Source organism: Rattus rattus, chromosome 8, assembly GCF_011064425.1.
Source record: "Rattus rattus isolate New Zealand chromosome 8, Rrattus_CSIRO_v1, whole genome shotgun sequence".
In the NCBI taxonomy this organism is placed as follows: Eukaryota; Metazoa; Chordata; class Mammalia; order Rodentia; family Muridae; genus Rattus; species Rattus rattus.
In genome coordinates this window covers 6,976,480-6,997,940 of record NC_046161.1, presented here as the reverse complement: position 1 = coordinate 6,997,940, position 21,461 = coordinate 6,976,480, and the positions used below count along the sequence as shown (strand labels likewise).

The 21,461-nt window shown below is 35.1% G+C and overlaps 1 protein-coding gene across 1 annotated transcript in view; it reads left to right on the top strand.

The window, feature by feature from the left end:
• Positions 1–21,461, top strand: part of Cntn5 (contactin 5) — a 1,166,275-nt gene that overhangs the window by 73,478 nt on the left and 1,071,336 nt on the right. The window lies entirely within an intron of this gene.

Here is a 21,461-nt window from a genome sequence, read left to right as displayed (position 1 = left end):
TATTTCATCTGTCTATTATGCTTCCTCCTCTCAAAGAGTGAACCAATATATTTAAATGTTTCATTAATTATTTCCATTCTTAGAGAGTAATATTTATTTTGTTAGCTTTTATATATTTAACAATATAAATAAATCTTTACGATCAGGATGTTGTAATATTTTTACCAAAATATTTGAGGAGAAACAAATATTTTCCTAAAGATAATATTCATTATTTTTAATTACATGTGTGTGTTCATGCATGTCATTATGGACATGTGAGTTCAGTTGTTCATAGAGGCCTTGGACCCCCTGGAGCGGGTGGTACACATGGCTGTGAATTTATGTGGATGTTGAGAACCAAACGTGTCTTAACTGATGACTCATCACCCCAGCTTTCAGGAAGAAATACTTAAATTTGTACACTACTCATTAATTCCTGCCTATCTTAATCTTTAAACTCTATGATTTGTCTATTTTCATTATCAAATGCAATAATCTGAAGTTTTATCAGAAATCAGACCTTTAGTATATCTCTCAAACTTTCTGAGTGTGTACAAAAATTTAGACCCCACAAGAGGTTATGCATTGCACATATATAACTGCTCTAATTAATATCAGACTCAGAATGCATATTTGAAAAGCAGGAATAAAATACATAGTAAGAAATTACTAAAGGCAGCAAGAAGGATACTGCTCATAGAAAGCCCAAACTATTAGCTCAGCCTTTCACAGCTCACTAGGGACCTTTCCACTCTGAGTGGCTAGAACAATTAGTTGGATAGTTGGATGGGTCATAAATTTTCCTGCTTGTTCATTCTCTTACACAATAGTGGAAGGCACCATAGCTCTAATGCAAGCCCAGATCTTAGAGAATGTTGGGATTATCAGATTGTCAGAACTATCTCTCTGAGCCACCTATTTATATAGAACCCAGGAAGAAACCTTGTCAACTAGGTTCTCCCATACTCAGGGAAGATTTGTGGTGCATTGTAGCTGTTTTCTAAAAGTAAAATATACTCTAGGTCTTACTGTGTAACATAAATGGTGGGTCACACGTGCTATTCAAATAAACCCAGTGTGATCACTGGCAGTGGTCTCCATGTTCACATGGGCAATACCTCTCAGATCCTTGACTCACACACTGATTTTTATAGATTTATAAATTAAGCAGGAAGAACTCCAAGGCCATGATTCCTTTTAAGTAAATAAAGTATGAATTTCTGTGATTTCCCCTCCGAGTAACAGATCTAATTTATTGCTTGAAGATGGCCATTCAGAGTTTCCTTGTTCCTATATACAGGAACAATAGTCACTGTTTATTAATCCCATTTGTTTTCAATGAAGGAAGAAAGGTCTTTGAAACTACTTAAGATGTCATAGCACATAAAACCCTTTCATTTCAGCTTTTGCTAACATGAGTAGAAGGTATATATTATATGATATTAAAAGCTGTTGCCTTTAGAAATGTTTAAACATAGCAAATATGGAAGCTATACATAATATATAGAAATGTGTTTTTAGGCCAAGCATCATAGCAATTCTGTTTTTACTTCTGAATATAGTCCAAGAAAATTTAGGTGAATAAGAGATTTGAAATTAAATATTTCTCCATTGTAGTAACTACATACCATTTAAAATTATGTGATTTTTATTTAAAAATGTTCTCTATAAGAATAACATACGTGGTAATTAAAACGAAAATGTTAAAACATTTATTTTAAATATATTTATATTTTATATTTATATTATGTATGTGTATATGTGACATACAGAATGAAAAATAGAGATGAAACTTGATCTATATTATTTTCATATAGAAATAGAAAATTTTGATTCTTATTGATATTTCCCTTTTAAGAAAAATTAGATGATAAAAAATTACTCTGAATGCTGACAGCATTTTAGCTACGATAATCAGTAGTAGCAGTTTAACTGGATAAGGATTTTTTAAGGGGAAGGTTCTGTTGAGAGATAAAATCTTCTTAATTACCTGCATTTTATTAGAAAATTCTCATTAACAGACTCAGTAGAAACTTTCCATAACACTTAGATAGTCTAAATGGCCTTGTAATTGATCTCATTAGTGTCTTTTAGGCTGTGCTAGTGTTCAGGTGCATGCCAGGCTGGGCACTGAAACAGAGTGAGATATCAGCAGTGGCAGCACTGGTAGAACCTCAGCCCCAAGTGCTCTTTCAAGCTCCAGGTAAAAGAGAAGCACTTCTCTGCTGCCCAGTACAGAGTGCTCTTGTGGGTGCGACTAATAAGGATGGGAAAGGTAGTGAAGAAAGCTCCTCAACCTGCAGCCGTAGTCTTTCTCTGAGAGGGTGGGGTAGGCAGTGCTTTAGTCACCATTTAGTGTTTCCTCCTGCTGTCTCTGAGCAATGGATCTAAATTCCTCCCTGCCTGTGGCAACTAAGAAATACTCAAAAGTCTTCATCCCCAAATGTGGAGTCTGCATCAAAGCTCATGGAACACCCTAGACACATTAGCTTGAAAACTGTTAGAGAAGGAAAGGGTGGAGTGGCCCAGAATGTAATCTTCCTGGCACGTCATGAAATGGTCTTCGTTCTCCTGAATTCACAGTGGGGATGATTACCTACCCAGGACCCACACAAGATTCCGTTCCTCCCTACCACACCATGAGTTAAGAAGGGGCTCCTGAGGCCTCAACTCGCCAAAAAAGTCTAGTGGTGATTGTGATTGCAGGATGTAGTGGTGGGGTGGAGGCATTTTCTTAGGAACATGCCCACGGACTAGTGCTTCAACCATAATTAATCCTCAATGAACTCAATAGATCAGTAAATGAATGGCATGAAAAGCATAGAGGGACATCTGAGATGAGGAAGGGAATTACATAGACTTGAGAAGATGATTTTTTCCATCCACAACTTCAGCCATGACAGCATAAATTTATTAAATAAAATTAGTTTTGAAATTACATCTCATATGAGTCACAATACCTGCCACTAAAAAAAAAAAAAAAAATAAGGTAGTCGGGGTGGGTGACAGATGCGGGTCCTGCTGTGCAAAAACGAAGCTCCTGGAAACTAACAATGGGAATGTAGTCTTGTAGGAAAATCAGTGCTGAGGATTTTCAAAAATATCCCAAACCTTTAAGTCTTCCAGGTGGTCCAGTTGTATTGTTCCTGAATATTTAACAATACACCATACTCAACACACCATAAAGTACATACAACATCATTATTGCACAACTTTTCATTAATTCATCTAAGATATTGAACCAATGTAAGTATTGAAATTACAGAGGAATAGACAAGGAAACACACACACACACACACACACACACACACACACACAGAGAGAGAGAGAGAGAGAGAGAGAGAGAGAGAGAGAGAGAGAGAGAGAGAGAGAGAGCACTTCCATTCTTTTACATAAGAACAGGGATTTATCACATGCAGGAATATAGACCTAATGGAAAGTAATCAGACAGTATGAATTACATCACTGAAACAAATGTTTGTCTTCTCAATCATGGATCCTATATTATGTATAGATATATAAAGTCACATTTGTATATATGACATCAATGTAACAGTGAAGTTATCTTGGAGAACAAGAAGGATCTAATGAGAATGTCAGGGAATGGAATAGGAAGGAGCTGACAGTAGGTAATGTGCTCATCATAAAATACCCACTTGTGTGGAGTGTCTTTGTTTCAAACACAACTTATGGGATGCATACACTCAATGGCAACTTTTAAATTAAAAAGTAACATGCATAATTTATTTTCCCTTTAATGATATAGTATTTATCCATAAGAAATATCCAACCACAAGCCAGAATGCCATCTATTAGCTCTTTACTCTATTTGGAGATGTCAGTTGAGGGATTCCTCTGCATCCAATCCTTCGCAAACCCCCACAGTAAGTCCAATGACCTAAACACCTGTGTTCTTCTCCAATGACAATGGGGTCAAGTATAAAGTCTGTCTATGCCCCATAATATTTTGCAAGATCTATAGCTCTATGTATCTCTGACCGCTCATCTCTAATAACTATTTTAATAAGTCCAGCCCTGCCCCCTGTTTTTGTGACATTTACTATCAGTTTCAATATGCTCCACTGACAATGCTGGCCCACTTTCCACCCACATCTTCCTGTCATAAACATATTTCCCAGAGTATTCCCATATTTGAGGCATATGAGAGACGACTGACAAGTTATAACCTCTATTACCATTCTTATCAGTTATATGCTCTCTTCTTCATGAAAATGTAGCCATGATTTCTGTAGACTTGCTACGAATTGCACAGTGTTTAAATTGCAAGGCTGAAACAAAATGAAATACTCAATATCTTATAAACAGTGGTTGATGATCATGTTGCTATCAACCTCATTGCGTTAACATTGTAAGATCTGAGACGTTCAGCCTGACATACCAATTGCAATTACAAAGCACCATAAATCAGAACAAGCGCTTGTAGGGAGATAGGACTTTATCATTGGTGTAAGAAGGGTTTGCTGTAATATTCTGGAGTGTAACATGGAGGGTTACTTGAGTATAAGCATAACATTGAGATCACATTAGCATTAACTATACACTTCAAAGGTTGGAAGAATTCTAAAGGCCACAGAAGTGGTCTATTATGCATCAAGATGTCATTAGAATTTTATTAAAATGTGAAAAGTCTTCCAATAATCAAGCATCACAATAAATATCCATGGATACTGTACATAGTATAATGAAGCAAACCAACATAAGCATGTGAGAATTCCATTGGCAAGGAAAACTGTTATGACATCTAGGTAACACATTTCAGTGTGAGGATAACAAGTCCAACTATGATAAGATGTCTGTCAAGAAAGACGTGTAACAAATATAAAACCTTCTAAGTTTGCAATATCCAAACAGGAACATACTATTTTTAACTCCACTTTTACACATTTAAGATTTTCTGTTATAACTATACATGCTATATTAAGCTGGAGCCTAAGAATTTAATGCCAATTTATACATGCAGATATTTCTTGTGTATGGTTGTTTTCATTCACCCATTAACTTACCAAATCTTGATTAAATACATTAAATAATAAAAATAAGGACTCTGACTTATATTTCAAGTACACAGGAAAGAATATGAGGTAATAAATGGATAAATATAATTATGGATAAATATAATTATGCATAAATTTAGACATAAAAGAAAATATTACCCATTATGATACAAGCTATGCAGGTAGTAAGGTCAAAAATAAAATATGTGAGAGAAAATTGTTCACAGGGGGACATGTTAGGTGATAACTGATAATGGAATAAGTCAACCATGTAGAGGGCAGTCCAGCTGAAGAAACAGCAAGAGCATAAACATTAATTAAGGTGAACATAAGCTAAGTTGTTTTAGAAAGAGAAAGCTAAGGGGACTGAAATGAAGTTTGTAGAGAAGAGAAGTGTCAGTTGGTGGGAGGTGGCATATGGCTAAATTCCAAGGTCAGTGTCTAACTTCTTGGAGATTCCACATAAAACTTAATTCTATATCTGTTGGTTGGCAGCTTTTTCTTTTTCATTAAACTTCTCAAACTACCTGTCAATGAATATAATCAAATTTATTTCTGACATTTTTTCTACAAATTGCAAAACACATACCCCATCCACTGTATACTAGATTTAATGTATGCGGAAGCCAACGTCTTTAATTATTTACTACACCCTTTTTTTCTCACACATGCAATCTAAGGGATTGCAATCCCTTGGAGTTTTCCTCATGATATTTCTCCACATTTTCACAAAATAATCAATGCATATATTGAACAAGAACTGTCATATTTCTCAATGAATAGAAGAAATATATATATTCCTCCTTCCTTTAGTCTAGGGCTTTGTTATTCCATTGTACATCAACCTTACCATTATTCCAACCACTATATTATCTCATATTTATATCTTTGTAGTTGCTTACCAGATAATCTTATGATTTCTGCTGGTCCAATGACCACAGTTTCCCATTTCATACCATGGTACAAGGCCCAGATTCTTATCCTATTACACTATGGCAGAGACCAAGCAATAGAAGCATAGCTAATGCAGGCCTTGCTTGACACAGCTTAGCACAGGGGCACTTTACACTATTTCTCATTGACATTTTTAAAATCTAATGGCTTTTTGTCTTTTGAACTGGCATTTCTTCTATTAGAAGAAATTTTGTGACTCATGTTACTCATAATCAGAACCAGAACATCATGTCTTTATGTCTGCTCTTGGGTGATCTGATTTCTTTGAGTACACTTGTCTTACCCTCTCTGGATGAACATATAAAATCCAACCTTCAGATACAGTGCATATATCCCTCTACCAAGTCATAGTAAGCATTGTGACTTTTGCCTGTATTCTCAGATTTACTGCTGTTTTGCTGAAGCTGAAGCTTCAATAGTTTAGGGACATCAATAGTTTAAGACAGGAATAAAAAGTGACCAAGAAGAATATTCCTAAAGGTGACACAAGCTGCACAGCTATATAGAAAAGAGTGGATTGTTACTATGATGAATATCTGTATTTCTTGCAAATATTAATAGATTTTTGGCACATGCCAATATCATGCAACACAGAAAGTTTAATTTTTGTTGAGGTTTTTTATTATAACTTTTAGACTCTCATAGAAAAAGAAATTTATGTTTCACTTTGAATGAACTATTTTGTTACTGGAAAAAATCTTGAAATCTATATCAGATATAATAAAGAAGAATATTTATTTATGTAGACAAATTCTGACATATGCTAAGAGTGATCAGAGCACACAAACAATGTACACTCAACTTCTGTTGGCATCCTTTGACCTAAAACTTGCCTTTCAATTTTTTAAATGGAGACCTGATCCCCATTATACATGTTTGTATATAAAACTTCATGCATACTGTGCACTTGCAAGTAATCGTTAAATGTCTCAGCTGGGAATTCTACCATTTAAAGTTAAGAGAAAATTGAATATTTTATGTATTTATATATCAAATGTTTTCCCCTTTCCCCCTCTTCCCATCTCCCCTCCCCTTCCCCTGTTTCTATGAAGATGCTCCCATTATCACCCACCCACTCCCACCTTAACACCCTGGCATTCCCCTACATGGGAAACAAGCCTTCACAGGACCAAGGACTTCTCCTCCTATTGATGCCAGACAATGCCATCATCTGCTACATCTGCGGCTGGAGCCACTGTGAGCTTGCAAGTAGAATAATCATTAAATGTCTTAGCTGTGCATTCTACCATTTAAGAGATAGAAATTTGGCCCCTTTTAAAATACCTTCTACAGGGGAGCCAAACTTCACCCTAGAAATTAAAAATTCTTCTCATTCACTAAATTCATTCTTATGTTATGAAGTTTCTGTGGGCCACATACGTAACAATTTCTCTCTGATTGCACCCTCTCTCTAATTAGCACTCATTGTACTCGGTAGTTTTCATAGCACTCAGGTAAGAAAATATACAGGGAACATTTTTAATTAAACCATAGTGAAAGAATTAACCTATGAAGACCTTTAGAAATATTGTTGAAGGCGACCATATTTCATTAAGTTGATTTTCAAGTTTTAAAATTATTTAAAGACCTGAGGAAGCACACTTGCGTATGTGGGAATTTATTTTGACTCTACCTACTTAGCACCCATTATTTCCACATTTGTATCTTCTTAAGATATGATTGCTTGGCAGTTAAAAGAGTTGAGACACAGATTGTAAGTTTTCAGCCCTAATGTTACCTGTGACCTTTTTCTTTTCTGGAAATTATAATTAGGACTACATGAAGTATACTTTTACAGAAACCCTCCCAGTACATTGTTCCCAACACTGAGAATCAAGGAGAGTCAGTGATAGTTCTCTTGATCTTAAAATGTAAAAGAAATAGGTTATCAGTGCTTGTCTATTCTCTTTGTGATCTAATATTGGATTTGGATCTTGATTTAATTAAAAAACACTTCCTAAACAATTCACTAGAGCTAACAATCTTTCACAGTTGTGCTCCTGGAAGTTTTAAACTGATTTCTTACAAAATGTAACTTATTTATGTGAGACATTTTAATTGTATGCTGCCTACCACATAAATGCATTCTTTTTATAGTCTCCATATATCTTGCTGAAATATTTTAATCAATACATATGCTCGTCCCACAATTCAACATGATAGCTGTTAGATGCTTTCTATTTATTATTAGCATTTTTAGCACCCTTGCTTTTCTTTTTTACCTTGTCTCATTCTACATTCAATTCCAGGTATAAATCTTTCTAAGCCCATCAAGAAGATGGATGAAATGTTGCACAGAGGCACAACTCTGAAAAATTCCATTTGGCAGCTGTGATGTACAAGGCTTTGCCATTTATTTTTAATGGAAATGAGTGAGTTTATGTATTTACATACGAGTTCTGCTACATTTTGAAATTGGTACAAGCATTCTATTATTTCTATATCTTAAAGCAAAATACTCTTTCCTTCTGGACAACATGGAAATACATTCTAGGAAGAACTTTACTTTGAAAGGAATGGTTGTGTCAGTGTGTGTTTTATTTTAAAGTACTAATTAGTAGACACCCAGTCATTCAATTTTGATGTCATTGAGAGATCTGAGGAGCAATGAAAAGGGAAGTCCAGAATTCTGCAACATATACTATCTTTCTTATTTTGATATGTGTTAGTATTTCCTGACTTTCATTTAAAGATTCACAGTAAATTTTACTTTCTTTGTAGAGAAAGATACCTTGAATAAGTTTTTTTTGAAGTGAGAATAAAGTTATATTTAACAGCTTTAATAGATGTCTGACAGTTATACAGAAATAACTTTTAAGAGTACATGAGCTTAAAGCAATTCAGTTTTGAAATTAATAATAAACTGTCCCATTATTTACCTTTGGAGATACGGGCTAAGTGCACCGGACAAATATTCCACACTGGGAATATTTTGTACTCTATTTTGAAAATTAAAAACTTCAAATCACATTTCTCCACTCTACATTGTTAGTTTTCTGACCTCAATGCTTTCTTTCTTTGTTACTATCAATCATTTCAATTTCATATCTTAATTTTTAAGCATCTTCATATCAAAATAAAATTCCTAAATGAAGTAATGCTCGCAAGGAAAACTTTAATAAAAGCTGTGAACCCCGTAGTTATTCCTTAAAAAAGTGGAATCTCAAGTTTTAGTTAAACCTAATCCACTAGGATTACTTGAAAGGCAGAACTTCCTCAAAAGCAGATACAAGCAGCAGAAACACAAACAGAAAAACACTACATGGAATGGGAATCCATTTATCTGCTACTGTGAAAAATGTAGGTTAAAGAACAGAGACACACAAACAACATGTATGTCCACACACATGTACACACACTCACATACATGCATACACAACACATGTACATGTGTGCACGTGCACACACATATGCACACACACATGCACAGAAATGCTCACACAGGCACACACACACACACACACACACACACACACACACACACACACAACACCAAAGAAAGAAGATAAAGAGTAAGAAAGTGGTTATTTGTAGGTAGAAATCTGGACACCAGAGGAGAGATGAGTTCCTACTTGACAACACACTTAGGATTTTCCCTCCCTCTGTTTTTTCTTTCTCTCCTGTCCTCCTCTCCTCTCTAGATTTTCCTTTCCCTCGCCTCCTCCTACTCCTTCCCATCCTCTGTCTTTCAGAAAGCAAGTTGTGGCTCCATATATAATTGATTATGTTATAATTTTATGTGTGACTAACTTATCATTTGAGGTTATTAGAAATATAATATTCCTTTATTTGAGTTAATTTCATATCTGGCCATTTTGCTGAAGTTGTTTATCAGCTGGAGAAGTTCTCTGGTAAAATCTTTGGTGTCGCTTATGTAGACTATTATATCATCTGCAAATGTATCCAATTTGTATCTACTTGATCTCTTTTCGCTGTTTTGTTGTTCTACCTAGCACTTTGAGTACTATGATGAATAGATATCGAGAAAGTGGACATCCTTGTCTTGTCCCCAATTTTAGTGGGATTGCTTCAAGTATCTCTCCATTTAATTTGATATTGGCTGTTGGTTTGCAGTAAATTGCTTTTATTATATTTATGTATGGGCCTTGAATTCCTGATCTCTCCAATACTTTTAACATGAAGGGGTGTTGTATTTTGTCAAATACTTTTTCTCCATCTAAGGAGATGATCATGTGTTTTTTTCTTAAAGTTTATCTATATGGTGTGTTAAGTTAATGGATTTTCGTTTATTGAACCAATCTTGCATCCCTGAGATGAAGCCTACTTGATCGTGGTGAATGATGGTTTTGATGTGTTCTTGGTTTTGGGTTGCAAAAATTTTTTTTGAGTATTTTTGCATCTTTATTCTGAAGTTCTCTTTGTTGGTAGGGTCTTTGTGTAATTCAGGTATCAGAGTAATTCATAGAATGAATTAGGTAGTGTTCGTTCTGTTTCTATTTTATGGAATAGTCTTCTTTGAAGGTCTGGTAGAATTCTGAACTAAATACACCTGGCCCTGGGCTTTTTTGGTTGGGAAAATTTTAATTAATTCTCCAATTCTTATGGGATATGGACCTCTTTAGAAAGTTTACCTGCTCTTCGTTTAACTTTGGTATGTGGTATCTGTCTAGAAAACCATCCATTTCATCTAGATTTTCCAGTTTTGTTGACTATAGGTTTTTCTAGTATGATCTGATATAAATGATAAACAGGAGAGAAAGAAATTAGGGAAACAATTCCTTTCACAATAGACACAGTTAATATAAAATGTCTCAGGGAAACTCTAACCAAAACAAGTGAAAGATCTTTAAAAAACTATTATTTAAAAAGCTGGAAAGGACTACTTAAAATGCAGACACACAGGGCCATAGAGACCTAGGCACAGCAGCATGACAAAGGACACATGACTGCTAAGGAGATACTAGCATTGCTTGAAAAAGAGTGGAGTCTGGAATGTTAGACTGTACATAGCTAACAGATAAAATTTTGTGGTTTTTTTTTTTTGTTGAAATTTCTGGATATATAGCTATAAATTGAAACTTTAAAGCAATTAAAACAACTTTGTGACTGGACACTGAATGTGGGTGATAAAAGTCACAGATTATCTATTTTTGACTTAGGGGAACCCTAGATGGAACACGGGATGCTACGTGGTGTTTGTTACACAAGTATTTCTGTTTATGTCTAAATACTAGCACATTTTGTCATCATGCATTCTCTACACCCTGGAGGACAACTCATAAGTCATTTTAACTGACCCTTATCTGGAAAATAATTATCATATTATTTTCAAACACCTCTGGTTAGCTTAAGACTTAGACCTTATTTTAATTACAAATACAAGTGGTACATATTGTTATGAGTATCAATGATTTCAAGTGTTAAAGATATTAAGAAATATTTTCATAATTTGAGAAAATTTTTATATATCTCAATGATATCAAATAGCTGAGACTTTGTCAATTTTGTATTGGATTATTGATAGCAGTTAATAGGTACCCTGATTACATTAATTTGAAAAAAACCTTTACATTGGATACTGATACTAAAATATCCAATTTAATGGAATATATTTCTTTCCATTATCAATCTTCAAATATATTTAAATTTTTCTATGTTTTGGTCTATTTCAAATTTATGCAAATTATTCTGTTCTCCCACAATCACAGTATCTTAATTAAAATTAAGCTTAACTGCCAATATTCTTCGTGTAATTCTGTTATTTGGGATTGTGTATTGCTATGTATATTTAGAGCACCATATTTTATGCTGCTTGTCACACCCTGAGCTCCTCATACAATAATCATACCTACTCTGTCCAACATAGTTGTGCCCTGAAAAGATACAGATTTACAAAACAGAGAATTAGCACTTGTGTGACTTTGAAACATATGTGGCTGTATTTGGATGCTGATTAATTCAGAGTTTTTGATAATCATCTCATTTCCTCAGACTAACTCAGGTGGATGGCATAGAACCCAGGGTGTCGGAGGTCCCTGCAGGCTTTTTGGTCAGCAGGGAAATGTCTGGGTCAGGTTAGAGAGAAAGTGTGCTCAGCCTGACTTAGGTAACTGGTACTAGGCAAATCTGAGAGTCTGACACCAACTGGTTTATTTTCAAAATATTTAAGAATAGCACAATTTTGGGAAAAACATTTTCTGATAACAATGAACTCAGTCTCTAGTGCACAGTAAATGTAAGACACGTTCATACTGAATTCTTTACAACCCACATCTAGCTCCTTTCACACAGATGGATTCTGTAGTCTCATGGACAGTGCTCCACATTGAGGGTCTAGGGAGGATGACTGTGGTAAACACAATGCCTGTGGGCATCAGGATTGGTCTGGCCCTAAGATAACTCAGAAGTCACTTAGGCTGTTACAAAGTACAACAGACATCACTCATAAGGATCAGTTTTGTGGCCTAGAAGCACTGTGCAATATTTTGGGCAAAAGGACCTGTGATAAGTTACAAAGTATAGATGCAGTGGCTACCTCAACCCAAAGCAAAGGATTACTAGGTTCTAAACTCCATTCATTCCCTGCAATCCAGAAAGAATCGTTAATTTTGTCATTCTTTTGAGGAGAAAAGTACGTGTTCAACTTTCCATCTGTGTGCATAAGGACTTCTTGGTCTCTGTGTTGATGTTTTGAATCCCTAAAGGTTTGACAGTAATATTTTAGACATCCCTCTTGATAACATATGGTTTTATTTTTTTAATAAATACAATCAAAACTTTAAAATGTCTCTATACTGATTTACATGTCATGTAATTAAAGCTACAAATCACAAAAAAGGTGCTCATATTTGAAATTAAAAAGAACTTGAAATAAAATGACCACGGTTGTAGAATTCTAGCATGTGACCTACAATGGGGAAACTAGGACAAGCAAAGCGATATTGTGGGGAAAAGGAATAACAAACAAACAAACAAAAAACAAATGAAGCAAAACAAACAACAAAAAAACAAACAACACCCCTCAATTCTTTTTAAAGTAAAAGATGAAAAATAAATCAGATGTAAAGCTACATGCAAGACATTTTTTGCAATTTTGTTTCTTGCTTGATCTGTAGCTATTTATCTAAAAGAAACAAACTTGCAGACTTGTCTTCAGGACTTTGAGGCAAAGTGCAAGCTCATCTGACACTAGGGACTCTGCATGTGTGTTTAAGGGACCGTCAGCTTTCAGCTGAGTGTCATTTCTGCAGCTCACACTGTTAGCAGGAAGTCAGTCTTTCCACGCTCAGTGGCTATTAAAAAGCATATTTAATAATTTGTTCTGATTATTGCTGTAATAAAAGAGTCCTGTAGAGTACACTGTCTCTGGCAAGGTCAATGTGTCAGTTCAAAGATATAAACTTGCTAGAGGGATGTCTCAGCAAGGGAAAGAGCTTGCTGTTCTTGTGGAAGATCCAAGTTTGGTGTGAGCACCCAGTTAAGTACCCATTATTACCTGGACTTGAGAACCAAGGCATATAACACCCTCTTCTGCCAGTTATAGGCACTGTACATACATGTGCACACACAGAGACATACAAATAAAACCAGACACAGAAATTCAAATCACCTAATGAGAGAAAGCAGTATATTCATTCTTCTACAAAGCTTTGTTCAGGCACTGAAGAAGTTAATTTGTAGAATTATGTATGCAAAAGAACACAAATTGGATGGCTTACCAGTCATTCACATTTATAGTACAAAAACATATATGGAAACCATTCCCTATGAGCCAAACATTCAAATGACCACAAGTATAGAGAATGTACAATGTGTACTATCAGATTAAGGAACTTACACCCACATATATGTAACAACAATGAATATAGGGAACATGAATTTGAGAAACAGCAAGGAGACGTATACGAGAGGGTTTGAAGGGAGGAAAGAGATGGAAGGAATGATGTAATTATATTAATCTCAAACTATAAAATAAACTATTTAAAAGTGCAAAAAGTAAAAAAAGAAAACAATACCTTACATTATGACCCGATGATACCATAATTATGATTTTATTGTGTGAAAATTTTATGTCTCCTCAGATGCCATTTTCCCTGTAGGGAGCATTGTTGCTCATCTTTCTTGTGTAGTGTGTTTACAATAAATAGATTTTTAAACACTTTATAGCACAGTGAACTTTTTGATGATCTTTGACATTTACTAATTAGAAATATATTCATCATGATATTTGTTATTTTAGAAGCAAACTTATCTTTCCCAGTTTTATAATGTTGAAAATATATACAAAAATCTTTATGAATATTTATATACATTGATACATACATTAGAAAATAGCAAGTCTCTTCCCAATGAGTTTGTCAAATAGTAGATATTTTGGGAGAATTAACTCATACTCTAAATGTCAAACTTGGTTAGAAATAAAGATGTATGCTGTTGCTATTCTTGTAGCCACTGAATTGAAAAACATAAAAATATTCTCCAAACGAAATTATTGCTTTGGGAATTGCAGAATACTGTAGAGGAAATACATATGACACAGGAAAATGTGTAAAAATATTATGAAATGCAGTAATGAGGATATTCTCTGAAGTATACTGAAAGAGAGATAGTTGAATAACAAATGTCCTCCTCTCAATTAGCTCTTGGTTTTCTAAGGCTCTGTTTATGTACCATTGTGGTGTGGTTTTTCATAAGGTTGCTATGGTGTAGTCAGCTTGTATGGTAGCCATCAGGTTGTTATGTATGACAATGTTCCTTCAAATCTGTGGAATAATGTGTATTTATTAGGGAGTGAGTCCATTTTGCCTTTGCAAGTTTCGTATCAAGCATAGACATCACAATTCTGTGGTGGATTCCATGTCTGTGCTAAGTTAAAAGTCTTGTGTCTGTATCAGAGACAGAGTCTGAAGACACAAAAGGGGCTGGGGGTTAAAATGAATTCGATAGCAACTTTTTAGAAACTGTTAAAGAAATATTATTGAGGAAAAAACCCTCCTCATTATCAACACATCATAACTGACTGCCTTTATTTTTTGAGTCATGGAGGATTAAATACCAAATATCTATATCTATCTATTTATATCTTAGGATACTAGACAATGTAATATTAATTGTGAAAACTCACACATTTTAACTGTCACATGTCACAATTCTCAGAAAACACTTGGTTTTCACAACCAAAGTTGATTCTAGTAATTCTATGACCTTCACATTTATGATATGCATATTCAGCATTTTAAATTGAAAAATGGTTTATCTCTAGTAAAAGTTGCTCATTCTGACAAACTACAAAATTTAAGCAAATGTTTGAGAGCAGAAAAATGTAAGGCATGAGAAAAGAGTGACTGAGATTTTCACGATTGGTAAATGGTAAATAGTATGACTGAAAATGATAGTAATTTTAAGAAGCCATACTCTACCTGTAAACTAACGATAAAAGTGATCTATACATAGTTAATTTTGTTTAGTGTTCTTTTAAAAATTAGTCTCTAGAGGTTGCCACCAGAGTACATGCTAACTATTATCTTGATTATAAGTGTATTTGCCATTGTTGCTTATGCTTGTCAGTCAGCACAGAGCTCCCCAACTCATGTGGGTGACAAACTTTAAATTCTTCTTTGTAGAACAGCTATTCTGAGCTTGTTGAAAAAAACTCTTTGTTGAGCTTGCTAAAAATCTTTGTTGAAGATGTTTATGAAAATAAAATACTTTTATAAACTTTAGTAATAATATCTCTCAGTAGAGGGAAAATAATAATTGAGAATTTACCAACAAATACATCAGATAACATTAATTAATTATGATTCATTCTGTCTTTGCCTCAAAAATCACACTTCAAGGAACTAATAATTACTTGGATTCTTGAAGAATTTTATCACAACTTTGTTTTCATGAAAGAGCCACACTAAATAAAGGGAGGAATTATCAAATGTAGGTATTAATTTTTATCCTTGCTTAAATTAAAATGTGAAAATGGACTCACTGAAATAAATATGAAATATAGCATTTGAAATTGAGGAAGCCTTTATATTAAAAATGTGAAAGACTAAATCCTTATGGGTAATACTTGTTTTCTTTCCTTCACATTCCTGTGCCAATGATTTAAATGGAGCTAAATCACTAAGGTCAGAAGACTTCACCTGAAATAACATTCTTCTAAAACTTTTACTTAAAAAGTCTGTAAAAGATTGTCTTCTTCATAAAGTGCAAAGAGAAATGAATGTACTTCACAAACAGGAAGAAGGAAAGAAAGAAAGAAAGAAAGAAAGAAAGAAAGAAAGAAAGAAAGGCAGATAGAAAGAAAGAAAAAAGAAAGGAAGGAAGGAAGAAAGAAAGAAAGAAAGAAAGAAAGAAAGCCAGCAAATAAGTGCAATGATTTTTCTCTTTTGAAAAATTTCTTCATAAATGTAGATCTCAGTATAAATGGAAACATGTTTATTTAAGAAGCAGATGCCATTGTTCTTCAGTTCATAGCAAATAACTAATGGCTGCTCTTCTGGATTGAGTGCCATCATAAAGTTTGCAAACCTTGGTTTGTGAACTGGACTTTCAAACACAGAGCACTGCTGAAACCTCTTTAGGAACTAGGTGTGTGTGTGTGTGTGTGTGTGTGTGTGTGTGTGTGTGTGTGTGTGTGTGTGTGAGAGAGAGAGAGAGAGAGAGAGACAGACAGACAGACAGAGACAGAGACAGAGACAGAGACTGACAGAGAGAGAGACAGAGGGAGGAAAGATTGAGAAAGATAATTATTTTTTAATTAGGTGACTAAGTGCTATGACATCTATTTTGTAAAAATTGGTAGTTTTACTAACATCAGTTTGCTCTGTTACTTAAAGTTTCTTTAATAATAAAAATCTGTTCTAACTGTGTGATTAAAGTGGCTAATATTGTAACATACATAGCCATGAATATCTATTAGATTTTTTCAAAAGTTACATTTTACCTTTTATTGAAAAAATTATTCAAATGGGGAAGAAAACCATATATGTATAATAATAAAACAACCACACATTTTATTTAATTTTTTTTCTTTTCTTATTTTATTGGATATTTTAATTACATTTCAAATGTTAACCCCTTTAGTGGTTTCCCGTCCATAAACCCCCTATCTTGTCCCCCCTCCCTTTTCTTCTAGGAAGGTGTCCACCCTCCCATTCCCACCTCCCTGCCCTGACATTCCCCCATACTGGGCATCCAGTCTTGGCAGAACCAAGTGTTTCTCCTCCCATTGGTGCCCAATAAGGACATCCTCTGCTACATATACAGTTGGAGCCATGGGTCTGCCCATGTGTTCTCTTTGAGTAGTGGGTTAGTCCCTGGTTGGTATTGCTGTTCTTATGGGGTTGCAAACCCCTTCAGCTCTTTCAATCCTTTCTATAACTCCTCCAATGAGGACCATGTTCTCAGTTCAATGGTTAACTTCAAGTTTGAGCTATATCAGGCTCCTGTCAGTCTGCACTTCTTGACATCATCAATATTGTCTAGGTTTGGTGGATGTATATATATGGGCTGGATCCCCAGGTGGGGCAGGTTATGAATGGCTACTCCTTCAGTTTCTGCTGCAAACTTTGTCTCCATATCTCCTCCTATGAATATTTTGGTTCCCCCTTTTAAGAAGGACTGCAGCATGCCCACTTTGGTCCTCCTTCTTCTTAAGCTTCACGTGATCCGTGGATAGTGTCATGGGTGTTCTGAACTTGTTGTTTCCCTAATTTCTTTCTCTTCCTGTTTATCCTTTGAGTAGAGGAAGACTACTGATTGGTTTGAGTTAATTTTATATCCAGCCACTTTGCGGAAGTTGTTGATCTGACTTAATTAGGAGTTCTCTGGTAGGACTGTTGGGGTCACTTAAGTACACTATCATATCATCTGCAAATAATGATATTTTTATTTCTTCCTTTCCAATTTGTATCCCTTGACCTCCTTTTGTTGTCTGATTGCTCTGGCTAGGACTTCGAGTACCATATTGGACAAGTAGGGAGAGAGTGGGCAGCCTTGTCTAGTGCCAGATTTTAGTGAGATTTCTTCAAGTTTCTCTCCATGTAGTTTATTGTTGACTACTGGTTTGCTGCATATTGTTCTTACTATGTTTATGTATGGGACTTGAATTCCTGATCTTTCCAAGCCCTTTACAATGAAGGGGTGTTAAATTTGGTCAAATGCTTTCTCAGCATCATAGGAGATGATCAAGTGGTTTCTTTGGTCCTTGAGTTTGTTTATATAGTGCATTACGTAGATGGATTTCTGTATATTGTACCATTCCTGCATCCCTGGGATGAAGCCTACTTGATCATGATGGGTGATAATTTTGATATATTCTTGGATTTGGTTGCAAAATTTTATTGATTATTTTTGCATTGATATTTATAGGGGAAATTGTTCTGAAGTTTTCTTGTTGGGTCTTTGTGTGGTTTAGGTATAAACATAATTGTGGCTTCATAGAAGGAATTGGATAGTGTTCCTTATGTTTCTATTTTGTGTAATTGTTTGGACAGTATTGGTATTAGGTTTTCTATGAAGGTTGGATAGAATTGTCCACTAAACCCATCTGATCCTGGGCTTTTTTTGGTTTGGAGACTTTTAATAACTGCTTCTATTTCTTTAGGAGATATAGAACTGGTTAGATGGTTTATCTAATCCTGATTTAACTTTGGTACCTGATATTTGGCACGAAAATTGTACATTTCCTCCAGATTTTCCAGTTTTGATGATTACAGGTTTTTGCAATGAGATCTGATTTTGTTTTTTAATTTCCTCAGTTTCTGTTGTTATAGCTCCCTTTTCATTTCTGATTTGGTTATTTTGGATTCTCACCCTGTGTTCTCTGTTTAGTGTGGCTAAGGGTTTATCTTTCTTGATGATTTTCTCAAAGAACCAGCTCCTGGTCTTGTTGTTTCTTTGTATAGTTTCTTTTGTTTCTACTTGTTGGATTTCTGGCCGGAGTTAGATTATTGCTTGACATCTATTCCTCTTGGGTGTGTTTGCCTCTTTTTTATTCTAGAGCTGTTAGATGTGCATTCATGCTGCTAATTTATTCTCTCTCCTATTTCTTTTTGGAGGCACTCAGAGCTATGAATTTTCCTCTTTGCACTTCTTTCATTTTCTCCCACAAGTTTGGGTATGTTGGGTATTAAATTCTAAAAGTTCTTTAATTTCTTTCTTTTTTCTTTCTTGACCAAGTTATCATTGAGTAGAGAGCATTGTTCATCTTCCATATGCTTCCATGGGCTTTCTGTCATTTTGTTTATTATTGAAAACCAGCCTTAGTCCATGGTGATCTGATAGGTCTCATGGAATTATTTCAATCTTCTTGTATCTGTTGAGGCCTGTGTTTTTTTTTTCACTTATCATTAATTAATATTTTTTATCTTTATTAACTTGAGTATTTCTTATTTACATTTTGATTGTTATTCCCCTTCCCGGTTTCCGGGCCAACATCCCCCTAACCCTTTTCCCTCCCATTCTACATGGGCTTCCCCTCCCCATCCTCCCCCCATTACCACCCTCCCCCCAACAATCACACTCACTAGGTGTTCAGTCTTGGCAGCACCAAGGGCTTCCCCTTCCACTGCTGCTCTTACTAGGCTATTCATTGCTACCTATGAGATTGGAGCCCAGGGTCAGTCCATGTATAGTGTTTGGGCAGTGAGGCCTGTTTTTTGACCGATTATATGGTCAGTTTTGGAGAAGGTAACATGAGCTGCTGAGAAGAAGGTATATTCTTTTATTTTAGGATGAAATGTTCTATAAATATCTGTTATAAATACATTTGGTTCATAACTTCTGTTCATTTCTCCATGTCTCTATTGAGTTTCTGTTTCCATGATCTGTCCATTGCTGAGAGTGGGATGTTGAAATCTCCCACTATATTGAGTGAGGTGCAATGTGTGCTTTGAGCTTTAGTACAGTTTCTTTTATGAATGTAGGTGCTATTGCATTTGGAGCACAGATATCCAGGATTGAGAATTCATTTTGGTGGATTTTTCCTTTGATGAATATGAAGTGTCCTTCCTTACATTTTTTGAAACTTTTGGTTGAAAGTTGAGTTTATGCGGTATTAGAATGGCTACTCCACCTAGCTTGTTTCTTGGGACTATTTGCTTGGAAAATTGTTTTCCAGACTTTTACTCTGAGGTAGTGTCTCTATTTGTCACTGTGATTAATTTCCTGTATGCAGCAAAAGGCTGGATTCTCTTTATGTATCCATTCTATTAGTCTATGTCATTTTATTGGGGAATTGAGTCCATTGATATTAAGAGACATTAAGGAATAGTGATTGTTGTTTCCTGTTATTTTTTGTTGATAGAGGTGGAATTATGTTTGTTTGTCTCTCTTCTTTTGGATTTGTTTCTAGGGTGTAGTTTCACTCCTTGTTTTGGAGTTTTCCATCAATCATGTTTTGTAGGGTTGAATTTGTGTAACAATATCACGTAAATTTGATTTTGTCATGGAATATCTTTATTTCTACATCTATATTAATTGAGAGGTTTGCTGGATATAGTAGCCTGGGCTGGCATTTGTGTTCTGTTAGGGTCTGTATGGCATCTGCCCAGGATCTTCTGACTTTCATAGTCTCTAGTGGGAAGTCTGGTGTAATTCTGATAGGTCTGCCTTTATATGTTACTTTGACTTTTTCCCCTTAGTGTTTCTAATGTTCTTTCTTTGCTTTGTGCATATGGTGTTTTGACTATTATATGAAGGGAGGAATTCTTTTCTGGTCCAATCTATTTGGAGTTCTGTAGGGTCTTGTATGTTTATGGGCATCTATTTCTTTAGGTTAGGGAAGTTTTCTTCTATAATTTTGTTGAAGATATTTACTGGCCCTTTATTTTAGACGTCTTTGCTCTCTTCCATACCTATACTTAGGTTTGATCTTCTCTTTGTGTCCGGGATTTCCTGAATGTTTTGGGTTAGGAACTTTTTGCATTTTACATTTTATTTGGAGGTTGTTTCAATGTTTTCTATGATATCTTCTGCCCTGAGATTCTCTCTTCTATCTCCAGAATTCTATTTGTGATACTTGGGTCTATGACTCCTGATCACTTTCATAGATTTTGTATCTCTACAGTTGTCCCCTTTGTGATTTCTTTATTGTTTCTACTTTCATTTTCAAATCTTTGATTTTTTCCATTCCTTCTTCTGTTTTGTTATGTTTGTTTGTAATTCTCTCAGGAATTTTTGTGTTTTCTCTTTAAGGGTTTCTACCTTTTTACCTGTGTTTTCCTGGATTTCTTTAAGGGAGTTATTTATGTCCTTCCTAAAGTCCTCTGTCATCACCATGAGATGTGATTTTAAATCCTTATCTTGCTTTTCTGATGTGTTTGGATATCCTGTATTAGTTTTAGTGGGAGAACTGGGCTCTGGTGATTCCAGGTAGTTTTGTTTTCTGTTGCTTAGGTTCTTGGGTAAGCCTCTTACCATTTGATTGTCTCTGGTGTTAGCTGGCCTTGCTATCTCTGACAGTGGTGTGACTGTCCTGTTAGCCTGTATGTCAGCACTCCTTGAAACTGGTTTTCTCCCAGCAGCATATGGGTACAGAGAGCTGTGTCA